Source organism: Hyla sarda, chromosome 6 (assembly GCF_029499605.1).
Source record: "Hyla sarda isolate aHylSar1 chromosome 6, aHylSar1.hap1, whole genome shotgun sequence".
NCBI classification, from domain to species: domain Eukaryota; kingdom Metazoa; phylum Chordata; class Amphibia; order Anura; family Hylidae; genus Hyla; species Hyla sarda.
Window position 1 is genome coordinate 304,355,603 of NC_079194.1, and position 25,206 is coordinate 304,380,808.

General features: G+C 43.1%; 2 protein-coding genes across 3 annotated transcripts in view; one reads left to right on the forward strand and one right to left on the reverse strand.

Annotated features, from left to right (window-relative positions):
* The window catches only part of DKK3 (dickkopf WNT signaling pathway inhibitor 3), an 87,343-nt gene that overhangs the window by 39,672 nt on the left and 22,465 nt on the right, over nucleotides 1–25,206 (reverse strand). Inside the window, exon 1 of one of the 2 annotated variants that reach the window (XM_056527997.1) lies at nucleotides 10,356–10,446. The exons of the other annotated variant lie outside the window; for it this stretch is intronic. The gene's annotated coding sequence lies outside the window, so the exon portion shown is untranslated. Of the gene's footprint in view, nucleotides 1–10,355; nucleotides 10,447–25,206 lie in introns of those variants that run through there. 2 annotated transcript variants of the gene reach the window in all.
* Nucleotides 10,323–25,206, forward strand: part of IRAG1 (inositol 1,4,5-triphosphate receptor associated 1) — a 128,835-nt gene continuing 113,951 nt past the window's right edge. The window contains exon 1 of the mRNA XM_056527991.1: nucleotides 10,323–10,386. The gene's annotated coding sequence lies outside the window, so the exon portion shown is untranslated. The remainder of the gene's footprint in view (nucleotides 10,387–25,206) is intronic.

Below are 25,206 nucleotides of genomic sequence, written 5' to 3' on the forward strand. Positions count from 1 at the left end.
GGAGGACAGAGGAGTCTGGAGGAGGACAGAGGAGTCTGGAGGGAGGAGACAGAGGAATCTGGAGGAGGAGGAGGAGGACAGAGGAGTCTGGAGGGAGGAGACAGAGGAGTCTGGAGGGAGGAGGACAGAGGAGTCTGGAGGAGGAGGAGGACAGAGGAGTCTGGAGGGAGGAGACAGAGGAATCTGGAGGAGGAGGACAGAGGAGTCTGGAGGAGGAGGACAGACAGGTCTGGAGGAGGAGGACAGAGGAGTCTGGAGGGAGGAGACAGAGGAATCTGGAGGAGGACAGAGGAGTCTATAGGGAGGAGGACAGAGGAGTCTGGAGGGAGGAGACAGAGGAGTCTGGAGGAGGAGGAGGACAGAGGAGTCTGGAGGGAGAAGACAGAGGAGTCTGGAGGGAGGAGACAGAGGAGTCTGGAGGGAGGAGACAGAGGAATCTGGAGGAGGACAGAGGAGTCTGGAGGGAGGAGACAGAGGAATCTGGAGGAGGAGGACAGAGGAGTCTGGAGGAGGAGGACAGAGGAATCTGGAGGAGGAGGACAGAGGAGGGTTGAGGAGGAGAGACGAGTCTGGAGGAGGAGGACAGAGAAGGGTTGAGGAGGAAGACAGAGGAGTCTGGAGAAGGACAGAGGAGGAGGAGGACAGAGGAGTCTGGAGGAGGCATTCTGGGAGTTGTAGTTTTGCAACAGCTGGAGGCACCCTGGTTGGGAAACGCTGCTCTACTTGTAAGTCTGTAAGGCACTACAACTCCCATCATGTCCACACTCTCATAAACAGAAGATAATTAGCAAGCAGGAATACTGCAGGTTGCTGAGATTTATCCAAAAACCCATCTTCGGCGGTGACTCACGATCACGTTATCTGCCGCGCAGACTGGGGGGGACACGGAGCGCGGCTGATGGGGACCAGACGGGCGATAATACACAAACATCCAGAGAAGCAGCAGGAAATTCGGGCTCTGCGCACACAACACTTTCTTTTCATCAATGTTTTCAGCCAAAAAAAACAAAACAAAACCCCAACCATTTATATTGCACAAAATTACTGTCAATTTCAGACATCATTCCTGCCAGTTTATTTATTTTTATTTTTTGTCTCCCCCTTCAATTGGGGTCACGCCCCCTCCATTCAGGTCTATGGGAGGGGGCGTGACAGCCATCACACCCCCTCCCATAGACATGAATGGAGGGGCGTTGCGTGACGTCACTTCCCAAGTCCCGGAGGTTTCCGAAACTGCAGATGCAGCCTCGCATAGAATGCGGGTGCTGCAGGGTGACCGCCGGGGGTCCCAGCATCGGGCCCCCCACGATCAGACTCTTATCCCCTATCCTTTGGATAGGGGATAAGATGTTTTTGCCCGGAATACCCCTTTAAAGCAACGGTACATTATATATACAAAACCTATGTACAACAGTACAACATAGTGAACTGTAAGGGGGACCCTGGGGACATGCAGGGACTCTGCCTGACAGGGCAGGAGAACAGTACGGGGCCACACCATCCTGTACTGGGACACCACAAACTCCCCCACTTTAATGACGTCGCCCTCAACGCCCAGTCCAGAATCTGAGCTAAAAGCCGGGCACATACACTTACGCAAAATGGATGCAACAAGATGGTCTTGACAAGTTCGTCACAGTGCAGGTAAAATGATTGTTTGTTACAATGTATCAGTGCAGGTAAAATGATTGTTTGTTACAATGTATTAGTGCAGGTAAAATGATTGTTTGTTACAATGTATCAGTGCAGGTAAAATGATTATTTGTTAGGCTACATGCACACCACATTTTCCCTACGTTTTGAACCATATACAGCTGGGGAGAGGGGGCGGAGAGTCAGAGGCGGGGCAACCGTATGCTGCCGTATGCGGTCCCCTATCTAATGTATTTCAATGAGCCACCGGAGTGAAACGCTGCCTCCTGTCGGCTCCGTTTTGCCCCGTATACGGTTTCCCGACCGGACCTACAAACGCTGTCGATAGCGTTTGTAGGTTCGGTCGGGAAACCGTATACGATTCAAAACATAGGGAAAACGTGGTGTGCAGGTAGCCTTACAATGCATTAGTGCAGGTAAAATGATAGTTTGATACAATGTATCAGTGCAGGTAAAATGATAGTTTGTTACAATGTATCAGTGCAGGTAAAATTATTATTTGTTACAATGTATCAGTGCAGGTAAAATGATTATTTGTTACAATGTATCAGTGCAGGTAACCTAATTGTTTGTTACAATGTATCAGTGCAGATAAAATTATTGTTACAATGTATCAGTGCAGGTAAACTGAGTATTTGTTACAATGTATCAGTGCAGATAAAATGATGGTTTGTTACAATGTATCAGTGCAGATAAAATGATGATTTGTTACAATGTATCAGTGCAGATAAAATGATGGTTTGTTACAATGTATCAGTGCAGATAAAATGCTGATTTGTTACAATGTATCAGTGCAGGTAAAATGTATCAGTCTCCCATTCCGGTGACATTATCCTGACCAGGATTGTCAGTATTTCCCAGATTACAGTGCGGTCCCGGCCGCCCCAGGTCTGTAGACAGGTTTGTCCAGAATCTCCCCCCCCCCCCCCCCCCAGGACCTGCACCGGTCGGTCGTCTGGATATCAGCGCCCCCATCTGTACCAAGGTGATTCAGACTCTTCAGGGGGGATTGTTATACAGTGAAACATTCAAAGATCAATAGAAAAGGGGACGATTAATGAGATCACTATTACAGCTCCCACAGCTTTCTCACCCAGCTTTTCCACACTCCTGAATGGAAAATATTTGCAGTATTCATTGGCTGCAATGAAATTAGGTCTCAGGAAAAGCTGCATGACACAAAGGTTGCACCACATCCCATGAGCTGTCCGGGCATGCTGGGAGTGTTGGAAACAGCTGGAGGGCAACAGTTTGGAGACCACTGGAGACCACTTATATCCAACAGTGTAAACATAACCTTATATCCAACAGTGTAAACATAACCTTATATCCAGTGTAAACATAGCCTTATATCCAACAGTGTAAACATAGCCTTATATCCAACAGTGTAAACATAGCCTTATATCCAACAGTGTAAACATAGCCTTATATCCAACAGTGTAAACATAGCCTTATATCCAACAGTGTAAACATAGCCTTATATCCAACAGTGTAAACATAACCTTATTTCCAGTGTAAACATAGCCTTATATCCAACAGTGTAAACATAGCCTTATATCCAACAGTGTAAATATAGCCTTATATCCAACAGTGTAAACATAGCCTTATATCCAACAGTGTAAACATAGCCTTATATCCAACAGTGTAAGCATAGCCTTATATCCAACAGTGTAAACATAACCTTATATCCAACAGTGTAAACATAACCTTATATCCAACAGTGTAAACATAGCCTTATATCCAACAGTGTAAACATAGCCTTATATCCAACAGTATAAACATAGCCTTATATCCAACAGTATAAACATAGCCTTATATCCAACAGTGGAAACATAACCTTATATCCAACAGTGTAAACATAGCCTTATATCCAACAGTGTAAACATAGCCTTATATCCAACAGTGTAAACATAACCTTATATCCAACAGTGTAAACATAGCCTTATATCCAACAGTATAAACATAGCCTTATATCCAACAGTATAAACATAGCCTTATATCCAACAGTGGAAACATAACCTTATATCCAACAGTGTAAACATAGCCTTATATCCAACAGTGTAAACATAGCCTTATATCCAACAGTGTAAACATAACCTTATATCCAACAGTGTAAACATAGCCTTATATCCAACAGTATAAACATAGCCTTATATCCAACAGTGTAAACATAGCCTTATATCCAACAGTGTAAACATAGCCTTATATCCAACAGTTGTAAACATAACCTTATATCCAACATTGTAAACATAACCTTATATCCAACAGTGTAAACATAACCTTATATCCAACAGTGTAAACATAACCTTATATCCAACAGTATAAACATAACCTTATATCTAACAGTGTAAACATAACCTTATATCCAACAGTATAAACATAGCCTTATATCCAACAGTGTAAACATAACCTTATATCTAACAGTGTAAACATACCCTTATATCCAACAGTATAAACATAGCCTTATATCCAACAGTGTAAACATAACCTTATATCCAACAGTGTAAACATAACCTTATATCTAACAGTGTAAACATACCCTTATATCCAACAGTATAAACATAGCCTTATATCCAACAGTTGTAAACATAGCCTTATATGCAACAGTGTAAACATAGCCTTATATCCAACAGTGTAAACATAGCCTTATATCCAACAGTATAAACATAGCCTTATATCCAACAGTGTAAACATAGCCTTATATCCAACAGTGTAAACATAGCCTTATATCCAACAGTGTAAACATAGCCTTATATCCAACAGTGTAAACATAGCCTTATATCCAACAGTGTAAACATAGCCTTATATCCAACAGTATAAACATAGCCTTATATCCAACAGTGTAAACATAGCCTTATATCCAACAGTGTAAACATAACCTTATATCTAACAGTGTAAACATAGCCTTATATCCAACAGTGTAAACATAGCCTTATATCCAACAGTTGTAAACATAGCCTTACAGTGAGGCAAAAAAGTATTTAGTCAGCCACCATTTGTACAAGTTCTCCCCCTTATAAATTGAGAGGCTGTAATTTCCATCATAGGTTATAACCTCAACTATGAGAGACAGAATGATAAAAAATCCATAAAATCCCATTGTCTGATTTTTTTAATGAATTTATTTGCAAATTATGGTGGGAAATAAGTATTTGGTCACCTACAAACAAGTAAGATTTCTGCCTCTCACAGACCTGTAACTTCTTCTATAAGAGTCTCCTCTGTCCTCCACTCGTTACCTGTATTAATGGTTCCTGTGTGAACTTGTTATCAGTATAAAAGACACCTGTCCACAACCTCAGTCACACTCCAAATCCACTATGGCCAAGAACAAAGAGCTGGCGAAGGACATCGGAAACAACATTGTAGACCTGCACCAGGCTGGGAAGACTGAACATGCAATAGGCAAGCAGCTTGGTGCGAAGAAATCAACTGTGGGAGCAATTATTAGAAAATGGAAGACATACAAGACCACTGATCTCCCTCGATCTGGGGCTCCACGCAAGATCTCACCCCGTGGTGTCAAAATTATCACAAGAACCGTGACCAAAAATCCCAGGAATACACGGGGGACCTAGTGAATGACTTGCAGAGAGCTGGGACCCAAGTAACAAAGGCTATCATCAGTAACACACTACACCACCAGGTACTCAAATCATGCAGTGCCAGTGCCCCCTGCTTAAGCCAGTACATGTCCAGGCCCGTCTGAAGTTTGCTAGAGAGCATTTGGATGATCCAGAAGAGGATTGGGAGAATGTCATATGGTCAGATGAACCCAATGTAGAACTTTTTGGTAAAAACTCAACTCGTCATGTTTGGAAAAGAAAGAATGCTGAGTTGCATCCAAAGAACACCATACCTACTGTGAAGCATGGGGGTGGAAATATCAGGCTTTGGGGCTGTTTTTCTGCAAAGGGACCAGGACGACTGTGTAAAGGAAAGAATGAATGGGGCCATGTATACTGAGATTTTGAGTGAAAACCTTGTTCCGTCAGCAAGGACATTGAAGATGAAACATAGCTGGGTCTTTCAACATAAAAATGATCCCAAACACACTGCCCGGGCAATGAAGGAGTGGCTTCATAAGAAGCATTTCAAGGTCCTGGAGTGGCCTAGCCAGTCTCCAGATCTCAACCCCATAGAAAACCTTTGGAGGGAGTTGAAAGTCCGTGTTGCCATGCGACAGCCCCAAAACATCACTGCTCTAGAGGAGATCTGCATGGAGGAATGGGCCAAAATACCAGCAACAGTGTGTGAGAACCTTGTGCAGACAGAAAACATGTGACCTCTGTCATTACCAACAAAGGGATATAACAAAGTATTGGGATGAACTTTTCTTATTGACCAAATACTTGTTTTCCACCATAATTTGCAAATAAATTCTTAAATCAGACAATGGGATTTTATGGATTTTTTCTCATTCTGTCTCATAGTTGAGGTTATAACCTATGATGATAATTACAGCCTCATCTTTATAAGGGGGAGAACTTGTACAATTGGTGGATGACTAAATACTTTTTTTTTTTTGCCTCACTGTATATATATTTTTCTTATATATTATATGGAAAGTATGTTGTATCTAGGCCTTTAATATAATAGATGTCCTATATATTTTTATTTTCTTTGGGGGAGGGCACAGGCTTAGCACGCAATGTCCTAATTTTACAGTGATAATTTAGGGGTGGGAGGTGGGGGAGCAATAAAAAAATATATGATATGGCCCGGCCTTTTCTAGTTACATACCTGATTAATTCGACAGGGCTGAGTCTCCTGGAGTTTATGTGATTTTACCTAAATACATGTGTATTGTTATAATTATAGGGACCGATTACCTCCGCGCCCCGTCATGTCCGCTGACACCCATCATTATGGCTCCCACAGGGGGTCATTCTCCAGAGGGTCATGATCTGGGAGCAAAGGAGGTGACACTCAGTGAGTGGAGGCTGTAGTGGGGTCTATAGTGGGGGCTGTAGTGGGGGCTGTAGTGGGGTCTGTAGTGGGGATATAGTGGAGGCTGTAGTGTGGTCTATAGTGTTGGCTGTAGTGGGGTCTATAGTGGAGGCTGTAGAGGGGGCTGTAGTGTTGGCTGTGGTGGAAGCTGTAGTGGGGGCTGTAGTTGAGGCTGTAGTGGGGGGGCTGTAGTGGGGGGGCTGTAGCCGAGGCTGTAGTGGGGGCTGTAGTAGACACTGTAGTGGAGGCTGTAGTAGACACTGTAGTGGAGGCTGTAGTAGACACTGTAGTGGAGGCTGTAGTGGGGGCTGTAGTAGACACTGTAGTGGAGGCTGTAGTGGGGGCTGTAGTAGACACTGTAGTGGGAGCTGTATTAGGGGCTGTAGTAGACACTGTAGTGGGAGCTGTAGTGGGGTCTGTATTAGGGGCTGTAGTAGACGCTGTAGTGGGGGCTGTAGTGGAGGCTGTAGTAGACACTGTAGTGGAGGCTGTAGTGGGGGCTGTAGTAGACACTGTAGTGGGAGCTGTAGTGGGGTCTGTATTAGGGGCTGTAGTAGACGCTGTAGTGGGGGCTGTAGTGGAGGCTGTAGTAGACACTGTAGTGGAGGCTGTAGTGGGGGCTGATGTAGTGGGGGCTGTAGAAGACACTGTAGTGGAGGCTGTAGTGGGGGCTGACGTGGAGGGTGTAGTGGAGGCTGTAGTGGGGGCTGACGTGGAGGGTGTAGTGGAGGCTGTAGTAGACACTGTAGTGGGGGCTGTAGTGGAGGCTGTAGAAGACACTGTAGTGGAGGCTGTAGTGGGGGCTGATGTAGTGGGGGCTGAAGTGGAGGCTGTTGTAGGGGCTGAAGTAGACGCTGTAGTGGAGGCTGTAGTGGGGGCTGTAGTAGACACTGTAGTGGGAGCTGTAGTAGACACTGTAGTGGGGGCTGTATTGGTAGCTGTAGTGGGAACTGTAGTGGGAACTGTAGTGGGGGCTGTAGCGGGGGCTGTAGTGGGGGCTGTAGCGGAGGCTGTAGTGGGGGCTGTAATAGACACTGTAGTGGGAGCTGTAGTAGACACTGTAGTGGGGGCTGTAGTGGGGGCTGTATTGGTAGCTGTAGTGGGAACTGTAGTGGGGGCTGTAGCGGAGGCTGTAGTGGGGGCTGTAATGGGAGCTGTAGTGGAGGCTGTAGTGGGGTCTGTAGTGTTGGCTGTAGTGGGGGCTGTAGTGAAGGCTGTAGTGGGGGCTGTAGTGGAGGCTGTAGTGGGGGCTGTAGTGGAGGCTGTAGTGGGGGCTGTAGTGGAGGCTGTAGTGGGGGCTGTAGTGGAGGCTGTAGTGGGGGCTGCAGTGGGGGCTGTAGTGTTGGCTGAAGTGGAGGCTGTAGTGGGGTCTATAGTAGTGGCTGTAGTGGCTGTAGTGGAGGCTGCAGTGGAGGCTGTAGTGGGGGCTGTAGTGGAGGCTGTGGTGGGGGCTGTAGTGTTGGCTGAAGTGAAGGCTGTGGTGGGGGCTGTAGTGGGGGCTGTAGTGTTGGCTGAAGTGAAGGCTGTGGTGGGGGCTGTAGTGGAGGCTGTAGTGTTGGCTGTAGTGGAGGCTGTGGTGGGGGCTGTAGTGTTGGCTGAAGTGAAGGCTGTAGTGGGGTCTATAGTAGTGGCTGTAGTGTTGACTGTAGTGGAGGCTGTAGTGTTGACTGTAGTTGGGGATATAGTGGACGCTGTAGTGTTGACTGTAGTGGAGGCTGTAGTGCTGGCTGTAGTGGGGGCTGTAGTGCTGGCTGTAGTGGGGGATAGAGTAGTGGCTGTAGTGGAGGCTGTAGTGGGGTCTATATACCTACTATATACCTATATAAGTAGGTATATAGTAGGTAGGTAGAGCCCCCACCATATATTAGGTATATAGTAGGCAATTAACCCCCCCCCCTTCCTAATTAAAGTAATAGGCATATAGTAGGTAGGTATACTCCTCTTATAGTAGGTAGGTAGCCCACCCCCTAAAATTGTAGGTATATAGTAGGTAGGGAGCCCCTCATAAAGTAGGTAGGTAGCCCCTCATATACAGTAGTAGGCATATAGTAGGAAGGTAGAGTCACTCCCCCAGGGTGGAGCCTGGTGAGCACTATTAGTTTTGGTCCCCCCCCCCCCCCCCCCCCAGCCATGTGGTTAATGGGGTCCTGACCCCTCATTTGCGCAGCTCCTGGTGAACTCTAGATGCCACCAACCTGACCGGATGTTCCCAGGGTCACCTACATTTTATGTGATTTTCCTAAATAAACTTGTATAGTAATAATTATAGGGAGCGGTTTACTCCACACCCGTCCATGGACACCATCATTACAGCCAGGGGCCCAACTGGTGGCTTCTGGGCCCCAATGGAAAATCTGTAACAGGGCCCCAGGTCTACTGTGTGCCAGGGCTGCACGATATGGGGGAGATGGGATATGTGAGGGGGGGGGGGGGGGATGGGATATATGAGGGGATAGGGATATATGGGGGGATGGGATATATGAGGGGATAGGGATATATGGGGGGATGGGATATATGAGGGGATAGGGATATATGGGGGGATATATGAGGGGATTTATGATGGGATTAGGCTATATGGGGGGGATGGGATATATGAGGGGAGATGGGCTATATGAGGGGATTAGGCTATATGGGGGGGATATATGAGGGGATTAGGCTATATGGGGGGATGGGATATATGGGGGGATGTGATATATGAGGGGATTAGGCTATATGGGGGGATGAGATATATGGGGGGATTAGACTATATGGGTAGATGGGATATATGAGGGGATTAGGCTATATGGGGGATATATGAGGGGATTAGGCTATATGGGGGGGGGATATATGGGGGATGGGATATATGAGGGGATTAGGCTATATGGGGGGGATGGGATATATGAGGGGATTAGACTATATGGGGGATATATGAGGGGAAACATGAGGGGATTAGGCTATATGGGGGGATATATGAGGGGATTAGGCTAAAAGGGGGGATACATGAGGGGATTAGACTATATGGGGGGATATATGGGGGGATTAGGCTATATGGGGGGATGGGATATATGAGGGGATTAGGCTATATGGGGGGGATGGGATATATGAGGGGATTAGGCTATATGGGGGGATACATGAGGGGATTAGGCTAAAAGGGGGATACATGAGGGGATTAGACTATATGGGGGGATATATGGGGGGATTAGGCTATATGGGGGGATGGGATATATGAGGGGATTAGGCTATATGGGGGGGATGGGATATATGAGGGGATTAGGCTATATGGGGGGGGATGGGATATATGGGGGGGATTAGGCTATATGGGGGGATGGGATATATGAGGGGATTAGGCTATATGGGGGGATTAGGCTATATGGGGGGATGGGATATATGGGGGGGATATATGAGGGGATTAGGCTATATGGGGGGGATGGGATATATGGGGGGATATATGAGGGGATTAGGCTATATGGGGGGGATGGGATATATGGGGGGATATATGAGGGGATTAGGCTATATGGGGGGGATTAGGCTATATGGGGGGGATTAGGCTATATGGGGGGATTAGGCTATATGGAGGGGGGGCCTCTCACAAGGTCATCACTTCACTACTCTCAAGTCACTTCATCCCAGCTCTTGGCACTGCTGGGAGGAGCCATACAAGCCAACGCACGCCATCGGCGCTAATCACCTGGGACGCTGGAGCCGCCGCATATCGCTGTTCAGCAGGGAGATGAGAAGCCCAACCAAGCCCCCGCCGCACCGAAGCCACTTACCGAAACAGGTAATCGCTGGATTTTGCAAAAGGTAAAAGCGACATAACGTAATCCGCAATTATCACGGTCGTGAAATATTGTGCTGACCTACTATGCGCCATTTATAATACTGGTGTTTTCTCATGTGGGGGGGGGGGGTCTTCGGTGCCCCCTTGGGCCCCAGTGTAACTGCTACCTCTGCCCCCTATAGTTACTCCCTCATACATCTCCCACAGGGACGTCACCCAAATGTCTTCATCCTCCTGCGCAAAGGAAAACTTGACCAGTTGCCCATAGCAACCAATCAGATGTTGGCTTTCATTTTTAAAGAGGCCTCTGAAAGACACGAGAAGCGATCGGATTGGTTGCTATGGGCAACTGCACCGCTCTTCCTCTGCACAGGTTTTGATAAATCTCCCCCAATCATCGTGTCTCCTCTCCCCTTCCCACCGTCCACAATCCGAACTAGAACGCAGCGGCGAACGGGGGGAGACTGTGACATCAGAGTCACATGACCAGGAAAGGGCGGGGCCTCCTATAGTATTAGTTCGCTCAGACTTCCCTTCTGACAGGAAGTTATTTTACATCACTTCCTGCGACCCCTCACGGCGCTGTTAGTGTCGCCTGTAGAGGTGTGAGGCGCCATTTTACCGGTTAGATACCTAACCATGTAGATTCCTTGTATAGTTTTATCGTTGTCCATTTACTGCAGCCGTAAAGTGAGACTCGTTCACACAGATCTATTGATTCATTACGTTTTCCAACTTTCTAAGAAACTTTGAAGTTCCTCATCATTCTATAGATCTCTGCTTGCTGTCAGTGAATGGGAACATTCTTATTTACAGCCATAGGCTTTACACCTGAGCCGACCTATAATACATCTCACAGCTGAGGGTTTGCTGCAGTTTTATCCAGTCTGAGTTGAAAACATCTGCAGAAATCTCCCAGCTGAAGGTTTGCTTCAATGTATCAGCGCCTCATGTTCCTACAGCTGTAGCAAAACTACAACTCTCAGCATGCCCGGACAGCCTATGGCTGTCCGGGCATGCTGGGAGTTGTAGTTTTGCAACAACTGGAGAGCCGCAGGCTGGAGACCACTGGTGTACAGTGTATGACGCTTTTTTTTCCCTTGTTTTCTTTCTAGCCTTCGCTTTTCAGATATAGTTATTACGCAATTGCAGCGTTATTTGCAACGTTTCAAACAGGATTGAATTTTTTTATTTTTATTTTTTTGCAGTCTCACTCAATTCAGTACGTGGTGAAGAAATCCATAAGGCAAAAAAGTGCATTAACGAATTAAATAAATAATAATAATAAAAAAATTGAAATATTATTATTAATAATACATAATTCTAACCATTTTATAATGATATAATGAATAGATACCATAATTAATAAATTGCAGGGGTAAACTTCAATAAATAATGCTAATAATGACATAATATTAAACAATAATAATAATAAATAATATAACAGAATAATAATAATAATAATTATTAATATTTTTATTTTGTTTTTTTTTATTGCTAAGCGTTATTATTTATTGGTATACTTATTATTATTATTATTCTTATTATTAATAATAATAATATTAATAAGTATACCAATAAATAATAATAACACAGCAATAAAAAAATACAAAATAATATAACAGTAAATTAGAGATGAGCGAACTTACAGTAAATTAGATTCGTCACGAACTTCTCGGCTTGGCAGTTGATGACTTTTCCTGCATAAATGAGTTCAGCTTTCAGGTGCTCCGGTGGGCTGGAAAAGGTGGATACAGTCCTAGGAAAGAGTCTCCTAATACTGTATCCACCTTTTCCAACCCACCGGAGCACCTGAAAGCTGAACTCATTTACGCAGGATAAGTCATCAACTGCCGAGCCGAGAAGTTCGTGACGAATTGAATTTACTGTAAGTTCACTCATCATTACAGTAAATATAAAAATTATACATAATAAATTGTAATAATGATAAAGAATAATAAACAATATAAAGTCCTATTAATAAACACAATAAATATAATAATAATATATAATAAAAAGTAATAATATTTAGGATAAATAATAAGTTCAATAAATATAATGTTAATATAATAATAAAAACATAATAATAATAAAAATAATAATAAGTTTTAATATTTTTTTATTATTGTTATACTAAGTATACCAATAAATAATAATAATACTTTGCAATAAAAAATACAAAATAAAAATAATAAACATAGAAAATATAAAAATAATACATAATGAATTGTAATGATGATAAAAAATAATAAACAATATAAAGTCATATTAATAAACACAATAAATATAGTAATAATACATAATAAAAAAAGTAGTAATAATTAGGATAAATAATAAGTTCAATATAATGTTAATATAATAATAATAATTAATAATAATAGTATAACAATAATAAAAAATATTATAAAAGAATACATAATAGTAAATCTACTAATAAATAATAACACTGAACAATAAAAAACAAATAATAAAATAATACATATAATAATAATAAAAAATAATAAACCGTATAATAAAAATATTGTAAATAAATTGTAAATAAAAATAGTAAATATAATAATAATACATAAAATGTAATAATGATAAATAATCATAAACAATACAAAGTCATAATAATAAATACAATAAATATAATAAAAAGTTATAAAAATTAAGATAAATAATAAGTTTAATAAATATAATAATAATGATAATAATACTATAATCTAAAATCAACATTATAATTACGATGATAAATATAAATAAATAATAATAGCAATAAAAATAATTATACTCCACACCCCCCCCCCTTCCTTTTGTAGCCGATTTATGATTTTTAAATTGCAAAAGCGCAAAATAAACACATCGGAAACATAGAAAAAGTTTACCATGTGACCCCTTTAGTCTTCCTCTGGGGGCCACAATGCAGGTGACATTCAAACTGCAGCATCAATGTATTAATTGGACTGATGCAGTTCCTCCCTGGAGCCCTAGAGGGCGCTGCAGCATTAGTTGTGCTCTAGACATACACATACTACAATTAGTGGTCTCCCAACTGTGGACCTCCAGCTGTTGCAAAACTATAACTCCCAGCATGCCCGGACAGCCTATGGCTGTCCGGGCATGCTGGGAGTTGTAGTTTTACAATAGCTGGACGTCCCCAATTTAAAGGCCAGTGCATCAGTGTCAGCTCTGAAGCTGCTGTAATCTTAGAAAGAATTGAAGACCTAGAGAGGAATTCTCCATTGACTTTACAATTCTTCATTGTCTTATACATTGCAGCGAACCCTCAGCTGTGAGTAATAATGGGGCAAAACAGGATTTTAACATTTTCCATTCACCGTCAGCAAGCACAGATGGAGAAGGACTGAAATACAAAGTCAGAAATTCAGCATTTGCGTGAAATTTAGCAAAATCTTTTTTTATTTATTTTGCGCCGTTAATCATTTTTTTTTGTGCCCTATTTATGATTATTTTTGCGCTATTATTTTCAGATGTGGGAAGTCTACTGCTGCGTCTCCCCCCCCCCCCTTGCGCATTTTTTTTAAAAATCCACGTAAATTTATCATGTGCGCCAACATTCCAATATTTAAATCAGAAATGTCTAAAATTTTCCTAGAAAAGTGCGCAAATAAAAAATAAATATTGTGCAAATTTTCACGAAAATAATAACTCCCCACCCCCTTCTTTGCTAATAAAAGAAATAATAAATTGTGTACATTTTTAAAAGGATGTAAAATGGATGGAAAATATGCGCATTTATGAACTTCCCACATTGTATGCCACAAAGGGACTGGAGTACGATTTTTTTTTTATGCGCAAAAATTATTTTTGCGCAAATGTAAATGCAAGGAATCTATCTGTGCACATTTAGCCACACCCCCTCCTAGTGCAAAAAAAATTGTGCAAAAATAATGATAAATATCCCAAACCCCCAAAAACTATTACTAAGTTGCAAAATCTTATTAATACACAACCATTAAGTTTCACGTATCCAAGACTGGACGAGGCTTTTAATGTAAAAGAAGTTCTGCAGCAGCCGAAGCAATTAGGGGATTGGGGAAGGTTAAACCCACAGGCCAGGTCATGTTATACAGATTATATTTCTATACCGCGCCACTTCTAGCTGAGGGGGCGATGACGTGTTCCGGGGGTCTGCGCCCGCAGCGTCTCCTCCATTATACATTGTATTTATAGAAGCGTCTGCCGCCCCCAGTTCCAGTATAAGCAGAATATTCACTCTAAACACTATTAGGGGATTGTTTGTATAAAACCAGAGCGTCTGTATCTCCGCGCCATTTACCAGCAGGGAACGTAAACCGCCCCGTTAGCTGCAGTGCTGGCCGGATAAGTGTGCCGCCATGTTTATCCCAACTCATCATTACCCATAATCTGCAATTCACAAAGGAAAAACATCCAAAGGGCGATGACGAAACCGCAGAAACAGCTAAATATATTACATTACTGATCCTGAGTTATATCCTGTATTATACCCCAGAGCTGTACTCACTATTCTGCTGGTGAGGTCACTGTGTACATACATTACATTACTTATCCTGTACTGATCCTGAGTTATATCCTGTATTATACCCCAGAGCTGCACTCACTATTCTGCTGGTGAGGTCACTGTGTACATACATTACATTACTTATCCTGTACTGATCCTGAGTTATATCCTGTATTATACTCCAGAGCTGTACTCACTATTCTGCTGGTGAGGTCACTGTGTACATACATTACATTACTTATCCTGTACTGATCCTGAGTTATATCCTGTATTATACCCCAGAGCTGCACTCACTATTCTGCTGCTGAGATCACTGTGTACATATATTACATTACTTATCCTGTACTGATCCTGAGTTATATCCTGTATTATACTCCAGAGCTGTACTCACTATTCTGCTGGTGAGGTCACTGGGTACATACATTACATTACTTATCCTGTACTGATCCTGAGTTATATCCAGTATTATACTCCAGAGCTGTACTCACTATTCTGCTGGTGAGGTCACTGTGTACAGACATTACATTACTTATCCTGTACTGATCCTGAGTTATATCCTGTATTATACTCCAGAGCTGTACTCACTATTCTGCTGGTGAGGTCACTGTGTAAATACATTACATTACTTATCCTGTACTGATCCTGAGTTATATCCTGTATTATACTCCAGAGCTGTACTCACTATTCTGCTGGTGAGGTCACTGTGTACATACATTACATTACTTATCCTGTACTGATCCTGAGTTATATCCTGTATTATACCCCAGAGCTGTACTCACTATTCTGCTGGTGAGGTCACTGTGTACATACATTACATTACTTATCCTGTACTGATCCTGAGTTATATCCTGTATTATACTCCAGAGCTGTACTTACTATTCTGCTGGTGAGGTCACTGTGTACATACATTACATTACTTATCCTGTACTGATCCTGAGTTATATCCTGTATTATACTCCAGAGCTGTACTCACTATTCTGCTGGTGAGGTCACTGTGTACATACATTACATTACTTATCCTGTACTGATCCTGAGTTATATCCTGTATTATACTCCAGAGCTGTACTCACTATTCTGCTGGTGAGGTCACTGTGTACATACATTACATTACTTATCCTGTACTGATCCTGAGTTATATCCTGTATTATACTCCAGAGCTGTACTCACTATTCTGCTGGTGAGGTCACTGTGTACATACATTACATTACTTATCCTGTACTGATCCTGAGTTATATCCTGTATTATACTCCAGAGCTTGAAAAATTGAAATACTTTATTGTGTTTTTTCATGACGATAAATCTTTGTAGATGTTGGGGGTTATCCGGACGCCATGTCTCCTTCCAGAGAGTCTCTCTTTCTCACCTTGTTGTCGGCGCTGACACCTTTTAACTCCAGAAATTCACACATATATTAGAAGACTGATACATTGTACATAGCTCGTCCTGCTCTCAGCTGAGTATATACAATTGTATCCAGTCTAGACAATGCTCTGTGAGCTAAACATCCTGGACCCCAGACTGATACATTGTACATAGCTAGTCCTGCTCTCAGCTGAGTGTATACAATTGTATCCAGTCTAGACAATGCTCTGTGAGCTGAACATCCTGGACTCCAGACTGATACATTGTACATAGCTAGTCCTGCTCTCAGCTGAGAAGTGATACAATTGTATCCAGTCTAGACAATGCTCTGTGAGCTAAACATCCTGGACTCCAGACTGATACATTGTACATAGCTCGTCCTGCTCTCAGCTGATCATATACAATTGTATCCAGTCTAGACAATGCTCTGTGAGCTGAACATCCTGGACCCCAGACTGATACATTGTACATAGCTAGTCCTGCTCTCGGCTGAGAAGTGATACAATTGTATCCAGTCTAGACAATGCTCTGTGAGCTAAACATCCTGGACCCCAGACTGATACATTGTACATAGCTAGTCCTGCTCTCAGCTGAGAAGTGATACAATTGTATCCAGTCTAGACAATGCTCTGTGAGCTAAACATCCTGGACTCCAGACTGATACATTGTACATAGCTCGTCCTGCTCTCAGCTGATTATATACAATTGTATCCAGTCTAGACAATGCTCTGTGAGCTGAACATCCTGGACCCCAGACTGATACATTGTACATAGCTAGTCCTGCTCTCAGCTGAGAAGTGATACAATTGTATCCAGTCTAGACAATGCTCTGTGAGCTGAACATCCTGGACCCCAGACTGATACATTGTACATAGCTAGTCCTGCTCTCAGCTGAGTATATACAATTGTATCCAGTCTAGACAATGCTCTGTGAGCTGAACATCCTGGACTCCAGACTGATACATTGTACATAGCTAGTCCTGCTCTCAGCTGAGAAGTGATACAATTGTATCCAGTCTAGACAATGCTCTGTGAGCTAAACATCCTGGACTCCAGACTGATACATTGTACATAGCTCGTCCTGCTCTCAGCTGATTATATACAATTGTATCCAGTCTAGACAATGCTCTGTGAGCTAAACATCCTGGACCCCAGACTGATACATTGTATATAGCTCGTCCTGCTCTCAGCTGAGAAGTGATACAATTGTATCCAGTCTAGACAATGCTCTGTGAGCTAAACATCCTGGACCCCAGACTGATACATTGTACATAGCTAGTCCTGCTCTCGGCTGAGAAGTGATACAATTGTATCCAGTCTAGACAATGCTCTGTGAGCTAAACATCCTGGACCCCAGACTGATACATTGTACATAGCTAGTCCTGCTCTCAGCTGAGAAGTGATACAATTGTATCCAGTCTAGACAATGCTCTGTGAGCTAAACATCCTGGACTCCAGACTGATACATTGTACATAGCTCGTCCTGTTCTCAGCTGAGAAGTGATACAATTGTATCCAGTCTAGACAATGCTCTGTGAGCTAAACATCCTGGACTCCAGACTGATACATTGTACATAGCTCGTCCTGCTCTCAGCTGAGTATATACAATTGTATCCAGTCTAGACAATGCTCTGTGAGCTGAACATCCTGGACCCCAGACTGATACATTGTACATAGCTAGTCCTGCTCTCAGCTGAGAAGTGATACAATTGTATCCAGTCTAGACAATGCTCTGTGAGCTAAACATCCTGGACTCCAGACTGATACATTGTACATAGCTCGTCCTGTTCTCAGCTGAGAAGTGATACAATTGTATCCAGTCTAGACAATGCTCTGTGAGCTAAACATCCTGGACCCCAGACTGATACATTGTACATAGCTCGTCCTGCTCTCAACTGAGAAGAGATATAATTGTATCCAGTCTAGACAATGCTCTGTGAGCTAAACACCCTGGACTCCAGACTGATACATTGTACATAGCTAGTCCTGCTCTCAGCTGAGAAGTGATACAATTGTATCCAGTCTAGACAATGCTCTGTGAGCTAAATTGGTACTAGTAGTTCCAACTACAGATAGCTACTCTGTAATCATTACTCTCCAGTCTAAACTGTTGCTCTCAAGCAGTTCAGAACTACAAATCCCAGCTTTCCCTGAGGGTCTTATGTTGTTTCCTCCGGATGCCGTTCTGGATCTTTCCATGATGGATCCCCCCATTGCAGAACGTCTCGTCCTCCTGTATCGATGTGAAGTGCGGACACAGTGAGAACTATAAACAACCGATGTGGAGCGGAAACTCACGTTCATTCATTTCCCGAACGAGTGGGAGACAAACCTGAGTCATGTAAACCAAGATGGCGGCTGCCAAAACGGAACCCCTAAAAACAACACAAACTCAAGAGGATTCTCAATACCCCTGCTTCATGTCAAGGACTGTAAATATTTATAATTACATTAATTACATCTGCACTGGATACAATTGTATCACTTCTCAGCTGAGAGCAGGACGAGCTATGTACAATGTATCAGTCTGGAGTCCAGGATGTTTAGCTCACAGAGCATTGTCTAGACTGGATACAATTGTATCACTTCTCAGCTGAGAGCAGGACGAGCTATGTACAATGTATCAGTCTGGGGTCCAGGATGTTTAGCTCACAGAGCATTGTCTAGACTGGATACAATTGTATCACTTCTCAGCTGAGAGCAGGACTAGCTATGTACAATGTATCAGTCTGGGGTCCAGGAGGTTTAGCTCACAGAGCATTGTCTAGACTGGATACAATTGTATCACTTCCCAGCTGAGGGCAGGACTAGCTATGTACAATGTATCAGTCTGGGGTCCAGGATGTTTAGCTCACAGAGCATTGTCTAGACTGGATACAATTGTATCACATCTCAGCTGAGAGCAGGACTAGATATGTACAATGTATCAGTCTGGGGTCCAGGATGTTTAGCTCACAGAGCATTGTCTAGACTGGATACAATTGTATCACTTCTCAGCTGAGAGCAGGATGAGCTATGTACAATGTATCAGTCTGGGGTCCAGGATGTTTAGCTCACAGAGCATTGTCTAGACTGGATACAATTGTATCACTTCTCAGCTGAGAGCAGGACTAGCTATGTACCATGTATCAGTCTGGGGTCCAGGATGTTTAGCTCACAGAGCATTGTCTGGACTGGATACAATTGTATCACTTCTCAGCTGAGAGCAGGACTAGCTATGTACCATGTATCAGTCTGGGGTCCAGGATGTTTAGCTCACAGAGCATTGTCTAGACTGGATACAATTGTATCACTTCTCAGCTGAGAGCAGGACTAGCTATGTACCATGTATCAGTCTGGGGTCCAGGATGTTTAGCTCACAGAGCATTGTCTGGACTGGATACAATTGTATCACTTCTCAGCTGAGAGCAGGACTAGCTATGTACAATGTAACAGTCTGGAGTCCAGGATATTTAGCTCACAGAGCATTGTCTAGACTGGATACAATTGTATCACTTCTCAGCTGAGAGCAGGACGAGCTATGTACAATGTATCAGTCTGGAGTCCAGGATGTTTAGCTCACAGAGCATTGTCTAGACTGGATACAATTGTATCACTTCTCAGCTGAGAGCAGGACTAGCTATGTACAATGTATCAGTCTGGAGTCCAGGATGTTTAGCTCACAGAGCATTGTCTAGACTGGATACAATTGTATCACTTCTCAGCTGAGAGCAGGATGAGCTATGTACAATGTATCAGTCTGGGGTCCAGGATGTTTAGCTCACAGAGCATTGTCTAGACTGGATACAATTGTATCACTTCTCAGCTGAGAGCAGGACTAGCTATGTACAATGTATCAGTCTGGGGTCCAGGAGGTTTAGCTCACAGAGCATTGTCTAGACTGGATACAATTGTATCACTTCCCAGCTGAGGGCAGGACTAGCTATGTACAATGTATCAGTCTGGGGTCCAGGATGTTTAGCTCACAGAGCATTGTCTAGACTGGATACAATTGTATCACTTCTCAGCTGAGAGCAGGACTAGATATGTACAATGTATCAGTCTGGGGTCCAGGATGTTTAGCTCACAGAGCATTGTCTAGACTGGATACAATTGTATCACTTCTCAGCTGAGAGCAGGACGAGCTATGTACAATGTATCAGTCTGGGGTCCAGGATGTTTAGCTCACAGAGCATTGTCTAGACTGGATACAATTGTATCACTTCTCAGCTGAGAGCAGGACTAGCTATGTACCATGTATCAGTCTGGGGTCCAGGATGTTTAGCTCACAGAGCATTGTCTGGACTGGATACAATTGTATCACTTCTCAGCTGAGAGCAGGACTAGCTATGTACCATGTATCAGTCTGGGGTCCAGGATGTTTAGCTCACAGAGCATTGTCTAGACTGGATACAATTGTATCACTTCTCAGCTGAGAGCAGGACTAGCTATGTACCATGTATCAGTCTGGGGTCCAGGATGTTTAGCTCACAGAGCATTGTCTAGACTGGATACAATTGTATCACTTCTCAGCTGAGAGCAGGACGAGCTATGTACAATGTATCAGTCTGGGGTCCAGGATGTTTAGCTCACAGAGCATTGTCTAGACTGGATACAATTGTATCACTTCTCAGCTGAGAGCAGGACTAGATATGTACAATGTATCAGGAGGTTTAGCTCACAGAGCATTGTCTAGACTGGATACAATTGTATCACTTCTCAGCTGAGAGCAGGACGAGCTATGTACAATGTATCAGTCTGGAGTCCGGGATGTTTAGCTCACAGAGCATTGTCTAGACTGGATACAATTGTATATACTTCTCAGCTGAGAGCAGAACGAGCTATGTACAATGTATCAGTCTGGAGTCCGGGATGTTTAGCTCACAGAGCATTGTCTAGACTGGATACAATTGTATCACTTCTCAGCTGAGAGCAGGACTAGCTATGTACAATGTATCCGTCTGGGGTCCAGGAGGTTTAGCTCACAGAGCATTGTCTAGACTGGATACAATTGTATCACTTCTCAGCTGAGAGCAGGACTAGCTATGTACAATGTATCAGGAGGTTTAGCTCACAGAGCATTGTCTAGACTGGAAACAATTGCTGGTTGTCATAGAGGTCGCCATGTTGTCTCACTATCCTATTACTGTTGTTTAGTGACTTTTTTTTACACCGCACTCATCACATCATAAAAATGTCAGAAGTATAAAAAACTCTCAGCGCAGAATTAAAACAACAAACAAACTCTCGGCATGTGGCCCGGGCTGCGCAGCCGAATGCGTTAGTCACCCCGCCGCCATCTTGTTCTTGTACTGCTAGCACCAGGGGGTCACTGGTACGGATTTAGGAGTCGCTGCAGATATGTGACACCGCTCTCACATCCAGATGTTATCTCCAAATGTCACCGGGGCGGTCAGAGAAAACACCCCGGGGCGCATTCACACGAGCGCCGGGACAACAAGCGCAACGCAAAATTCACTACTGACTACTCCTCCACTTATGGCTCAGCTGATGCTAAACTACAACCCCCAGCATGCCCGGACAGCCGAAGACTTCATATAGGAGCCCCATAGATTCAACCTAGGATATTAGGCTTCCGGCCAGGCCTAGGACAAAGTCATACTGCAGAATCTAAAGCAGTGTTTCCCAATCAGGGTGCCTCCAGCTGTTGCAAAACTACAACTCCCAGCATGCACATCCCCATCCCTGTATACACTAGCACATGTATTCTGCTGAGGGACACTTGCCCGACCCTTCTCATCTCTGACGTCCAGAGTCAACAGGGGCCATCATATACATACAATATTGTTTTCCAACCAATGTGCCTCCAGCTGTTGCAAAACTACAACTCCCAGCATGCCCGGACAACTAAGTTTTGTATAGGAACAACATAGTTTCACCCTAGGACCTTATTGGGTTTCGAGCCAGGTCTAGGACAAAGTCAAACTGTAGAATCTAAAACAGTGTTTCCCAACCAGGGTGCCTCCAGCTGTTGTAAAACTACAACCCCCAGCATGCCCGGACAGCTTTGTACAGGAGCCCCATAGCTTTATCCTAGGACCTTATTGGACTTCCAGCCAGGCCTAGGACAAAGTCAAACTTCAGAATCTAAGCAGTGTTTCCCAACCAGGGTGCCTCCAGCTGTTGCAAAACAACAACTTCCAGCATGTCCGGACAGCCAAAGGCTGTTCGGGCATGCTGGGAGTTGTTTTTCAACAGCTGGAGGCACACTGGTTGGGAAACACTGCTCTATAGTAGTTCTCCCTAATCAGTGGCTTTTGTAAAACTACAACTCCCAGCATGCCCTGGCACAGGAGTCTTCCTTTAAATGTAACTGTACAGAAGTAAGAAGACAAAAAGATGCTGCTCCCACTACCATGGTATGGGCTGTCACTCGGCTTTACTAAAGTCCAGAATGGCAATCATTTGTCAGTTATAATGTAGAGAGTTATTCCTTGCTATCATATCACTTCTGTAACATAACACTATTTCTATTTCTGGGAAAGCTGGGTATGTATCCATATTGTTGCCATTACAAGGGCTTTCTGAAAGTCCTGAACGGCAAATCTGTTGGGTTGATTGGTCATCAGCTTCTTCTATCATATGTGTATCTGGCTGTGGAAAGCTGGGAAGAGAAATACTGTAGTTGCTGTTACATTTCTCAATCAGCTTTCCCAGAGTCCTGAATGGCAAAACTGATCAGTTACTTAAGTGATTCAGAACCTGCTATAATTTGTTTTACTTTACTATAATATCATTATCTGTCTGTTTCTAAGAAAGCTTGGTGGTTATTAATAGAGTTGCAACTAGAGGGGTTGTCACTTAGCTCTCCTAGAGTCCTGAATGGCAAATCTTATGATTTTTTTTTTTGGTAAACAGCGCCCTCTAGCCTATTACTAAATGGAAGTCCTGAATGGGAAATGTGACTAGTTATTGGGTAATTTATACATCGCTAGCAAAAGATGGATTGCAACTAATATTGTTGCTATTACAATTGTCACAGGATTTCTCATACAGCTTTTCTAGACTCCAGAATGGCAAATCTAACCACCTATTGTCCCTGTTACCTTACTGTCACCCAACTGTAAGATTACTATGCCTATGTGTCAAGGAAAGCTGATTAGTAAACTAGTATGGCTGCCATTACAGCACACATGGTGATTGCCACTCAGCTTTCCTATAGTCCCGAATGGCGAATTCAGAAAGGGACAAATAGCCTTTCAAAGTTAGATATGCCATTCAAAAGTGTAGGAAAGGTAGGTGCTCCCCCCCCCCCCCCCCATGGGAGACAAACTGGCTACCACCCAACTTTCCCAGCTGTCAAACAAGTTCTCCCCCTGTAAGAGCAGCGGCCATGTTTTTCCTGCTCTGTTCTGTGTCCACTGTTCAGACATAAACTTCCTCTCCCCATTAGCAGTAAAAACATCCTGGATCCAGGACCCACGTATAATTACCTCATCCCCGCATCACTATCAGGATAAGTAATGTAATGTATGTACACAGTGACCTCTCCAGCAGAATAGTGAGTGCAGCTCCAGGATATAATACAGGATATAACTCAGGATCAGTACAGGATAAGTAATGTAATGTATGTACACAGTGACCTCACCAGCAGAATAGTGAGTACAGCTCTGGAGTATAATACAGGATATAACTCAGGATCAGTACAGGATAAGTAATGTAATGTATGTACACAGTGACCTCACCAGCAGAATAGTGAGTACAGCTCTGGGGTATAATACAGGATATAACTCAGGATCAGTACAGGATAAGTAATGTAATGTATGTACACAGTGACCTCACCAGCAGAATAGTGAGTACAGCTCTGGAGTATAATACAGGATATAACTCAGGGTCAGTACAATATAAGTAATGTAATGTATGTACACAGTGACCCCACCAGCAGAATAGTGAGTACAGCTCTGGTGTATAATACAGGATATAACTCAGGATCAGTACAGGATAAGTAATGTAATGTATGTACACAGTGACCCCACCAGCAGAATAGTGAGTGCAGCTCTGGAGTATAATACAGGATATAACTCTGGATCAGTACAGGATAAGTAATGTAATGTATGTACACAGTGACCTCACCAGCAGAATAGTGAGTATAGCTCTGGAGTATAATACAGGATATAACTCAGGATCAGTACAGGATAAGTAATGTAATGTATATAAACAGTGAACTCACCAGCAGAATAGTGAGTACAGCTCTGGGGTATAATACAGGATATAACTCAGGATCAGTACAGGACACGTAATGTATGTACCCAGTGACCTCACCAGCAGAATAGCGAGTACAGCTCTGGAGTATAATACAGGATATAACTCAGGATCAGTACAGGATAGTAATGTAATGTATGTACTCAGTTACCCCACCAGCAGAATAGTGAGTGCAGCTCTGGGGTATAATACAGGATATAACTCAGGATCAGTACAGGATAAGTAATATAATGTATGTACACAGTGACCCCACCAGCAGAATAGTGAGTACAGCTCTGGAGTATAATACAGGATATAACTCAGGATCAGTACAGGATAAGTAATGTAATGTATGTACACAGTGACCTCACCAGCAGAATAGTGAGTACAGCTCTGGAGGATAATATAGGATATAACTCAGGATCAGTACAGGATAGTAATGTAATGTATGTACACAGTTACCCCACCAGCAGAATAGTGAGTGCAGCTCTGGGGTATAATGCAGGCTGTAATTTAGGATCAGTACAGACATGAACATTTGGGAAGGAAAATGCCTTGTTGATGTCAGAAAAGTATGGGCAGACTGGTTCGAGATGACAGAAAGGAACAGTGACACCGAACTGTGTGATGTCATCATGTCTATATGGAGGAACTGTGTGATGTCATCATGTCCATATGGAGGAACTGTGTGATGTCATGATGTCTATATAGAGGAACTGTGTGATGTCATCATGTCTATATAGAGGAACTGTGTGATGTCATCATGTCCATATGGAGGAACTGTGTGATGTCATCATGTCTATATGGAGGAACT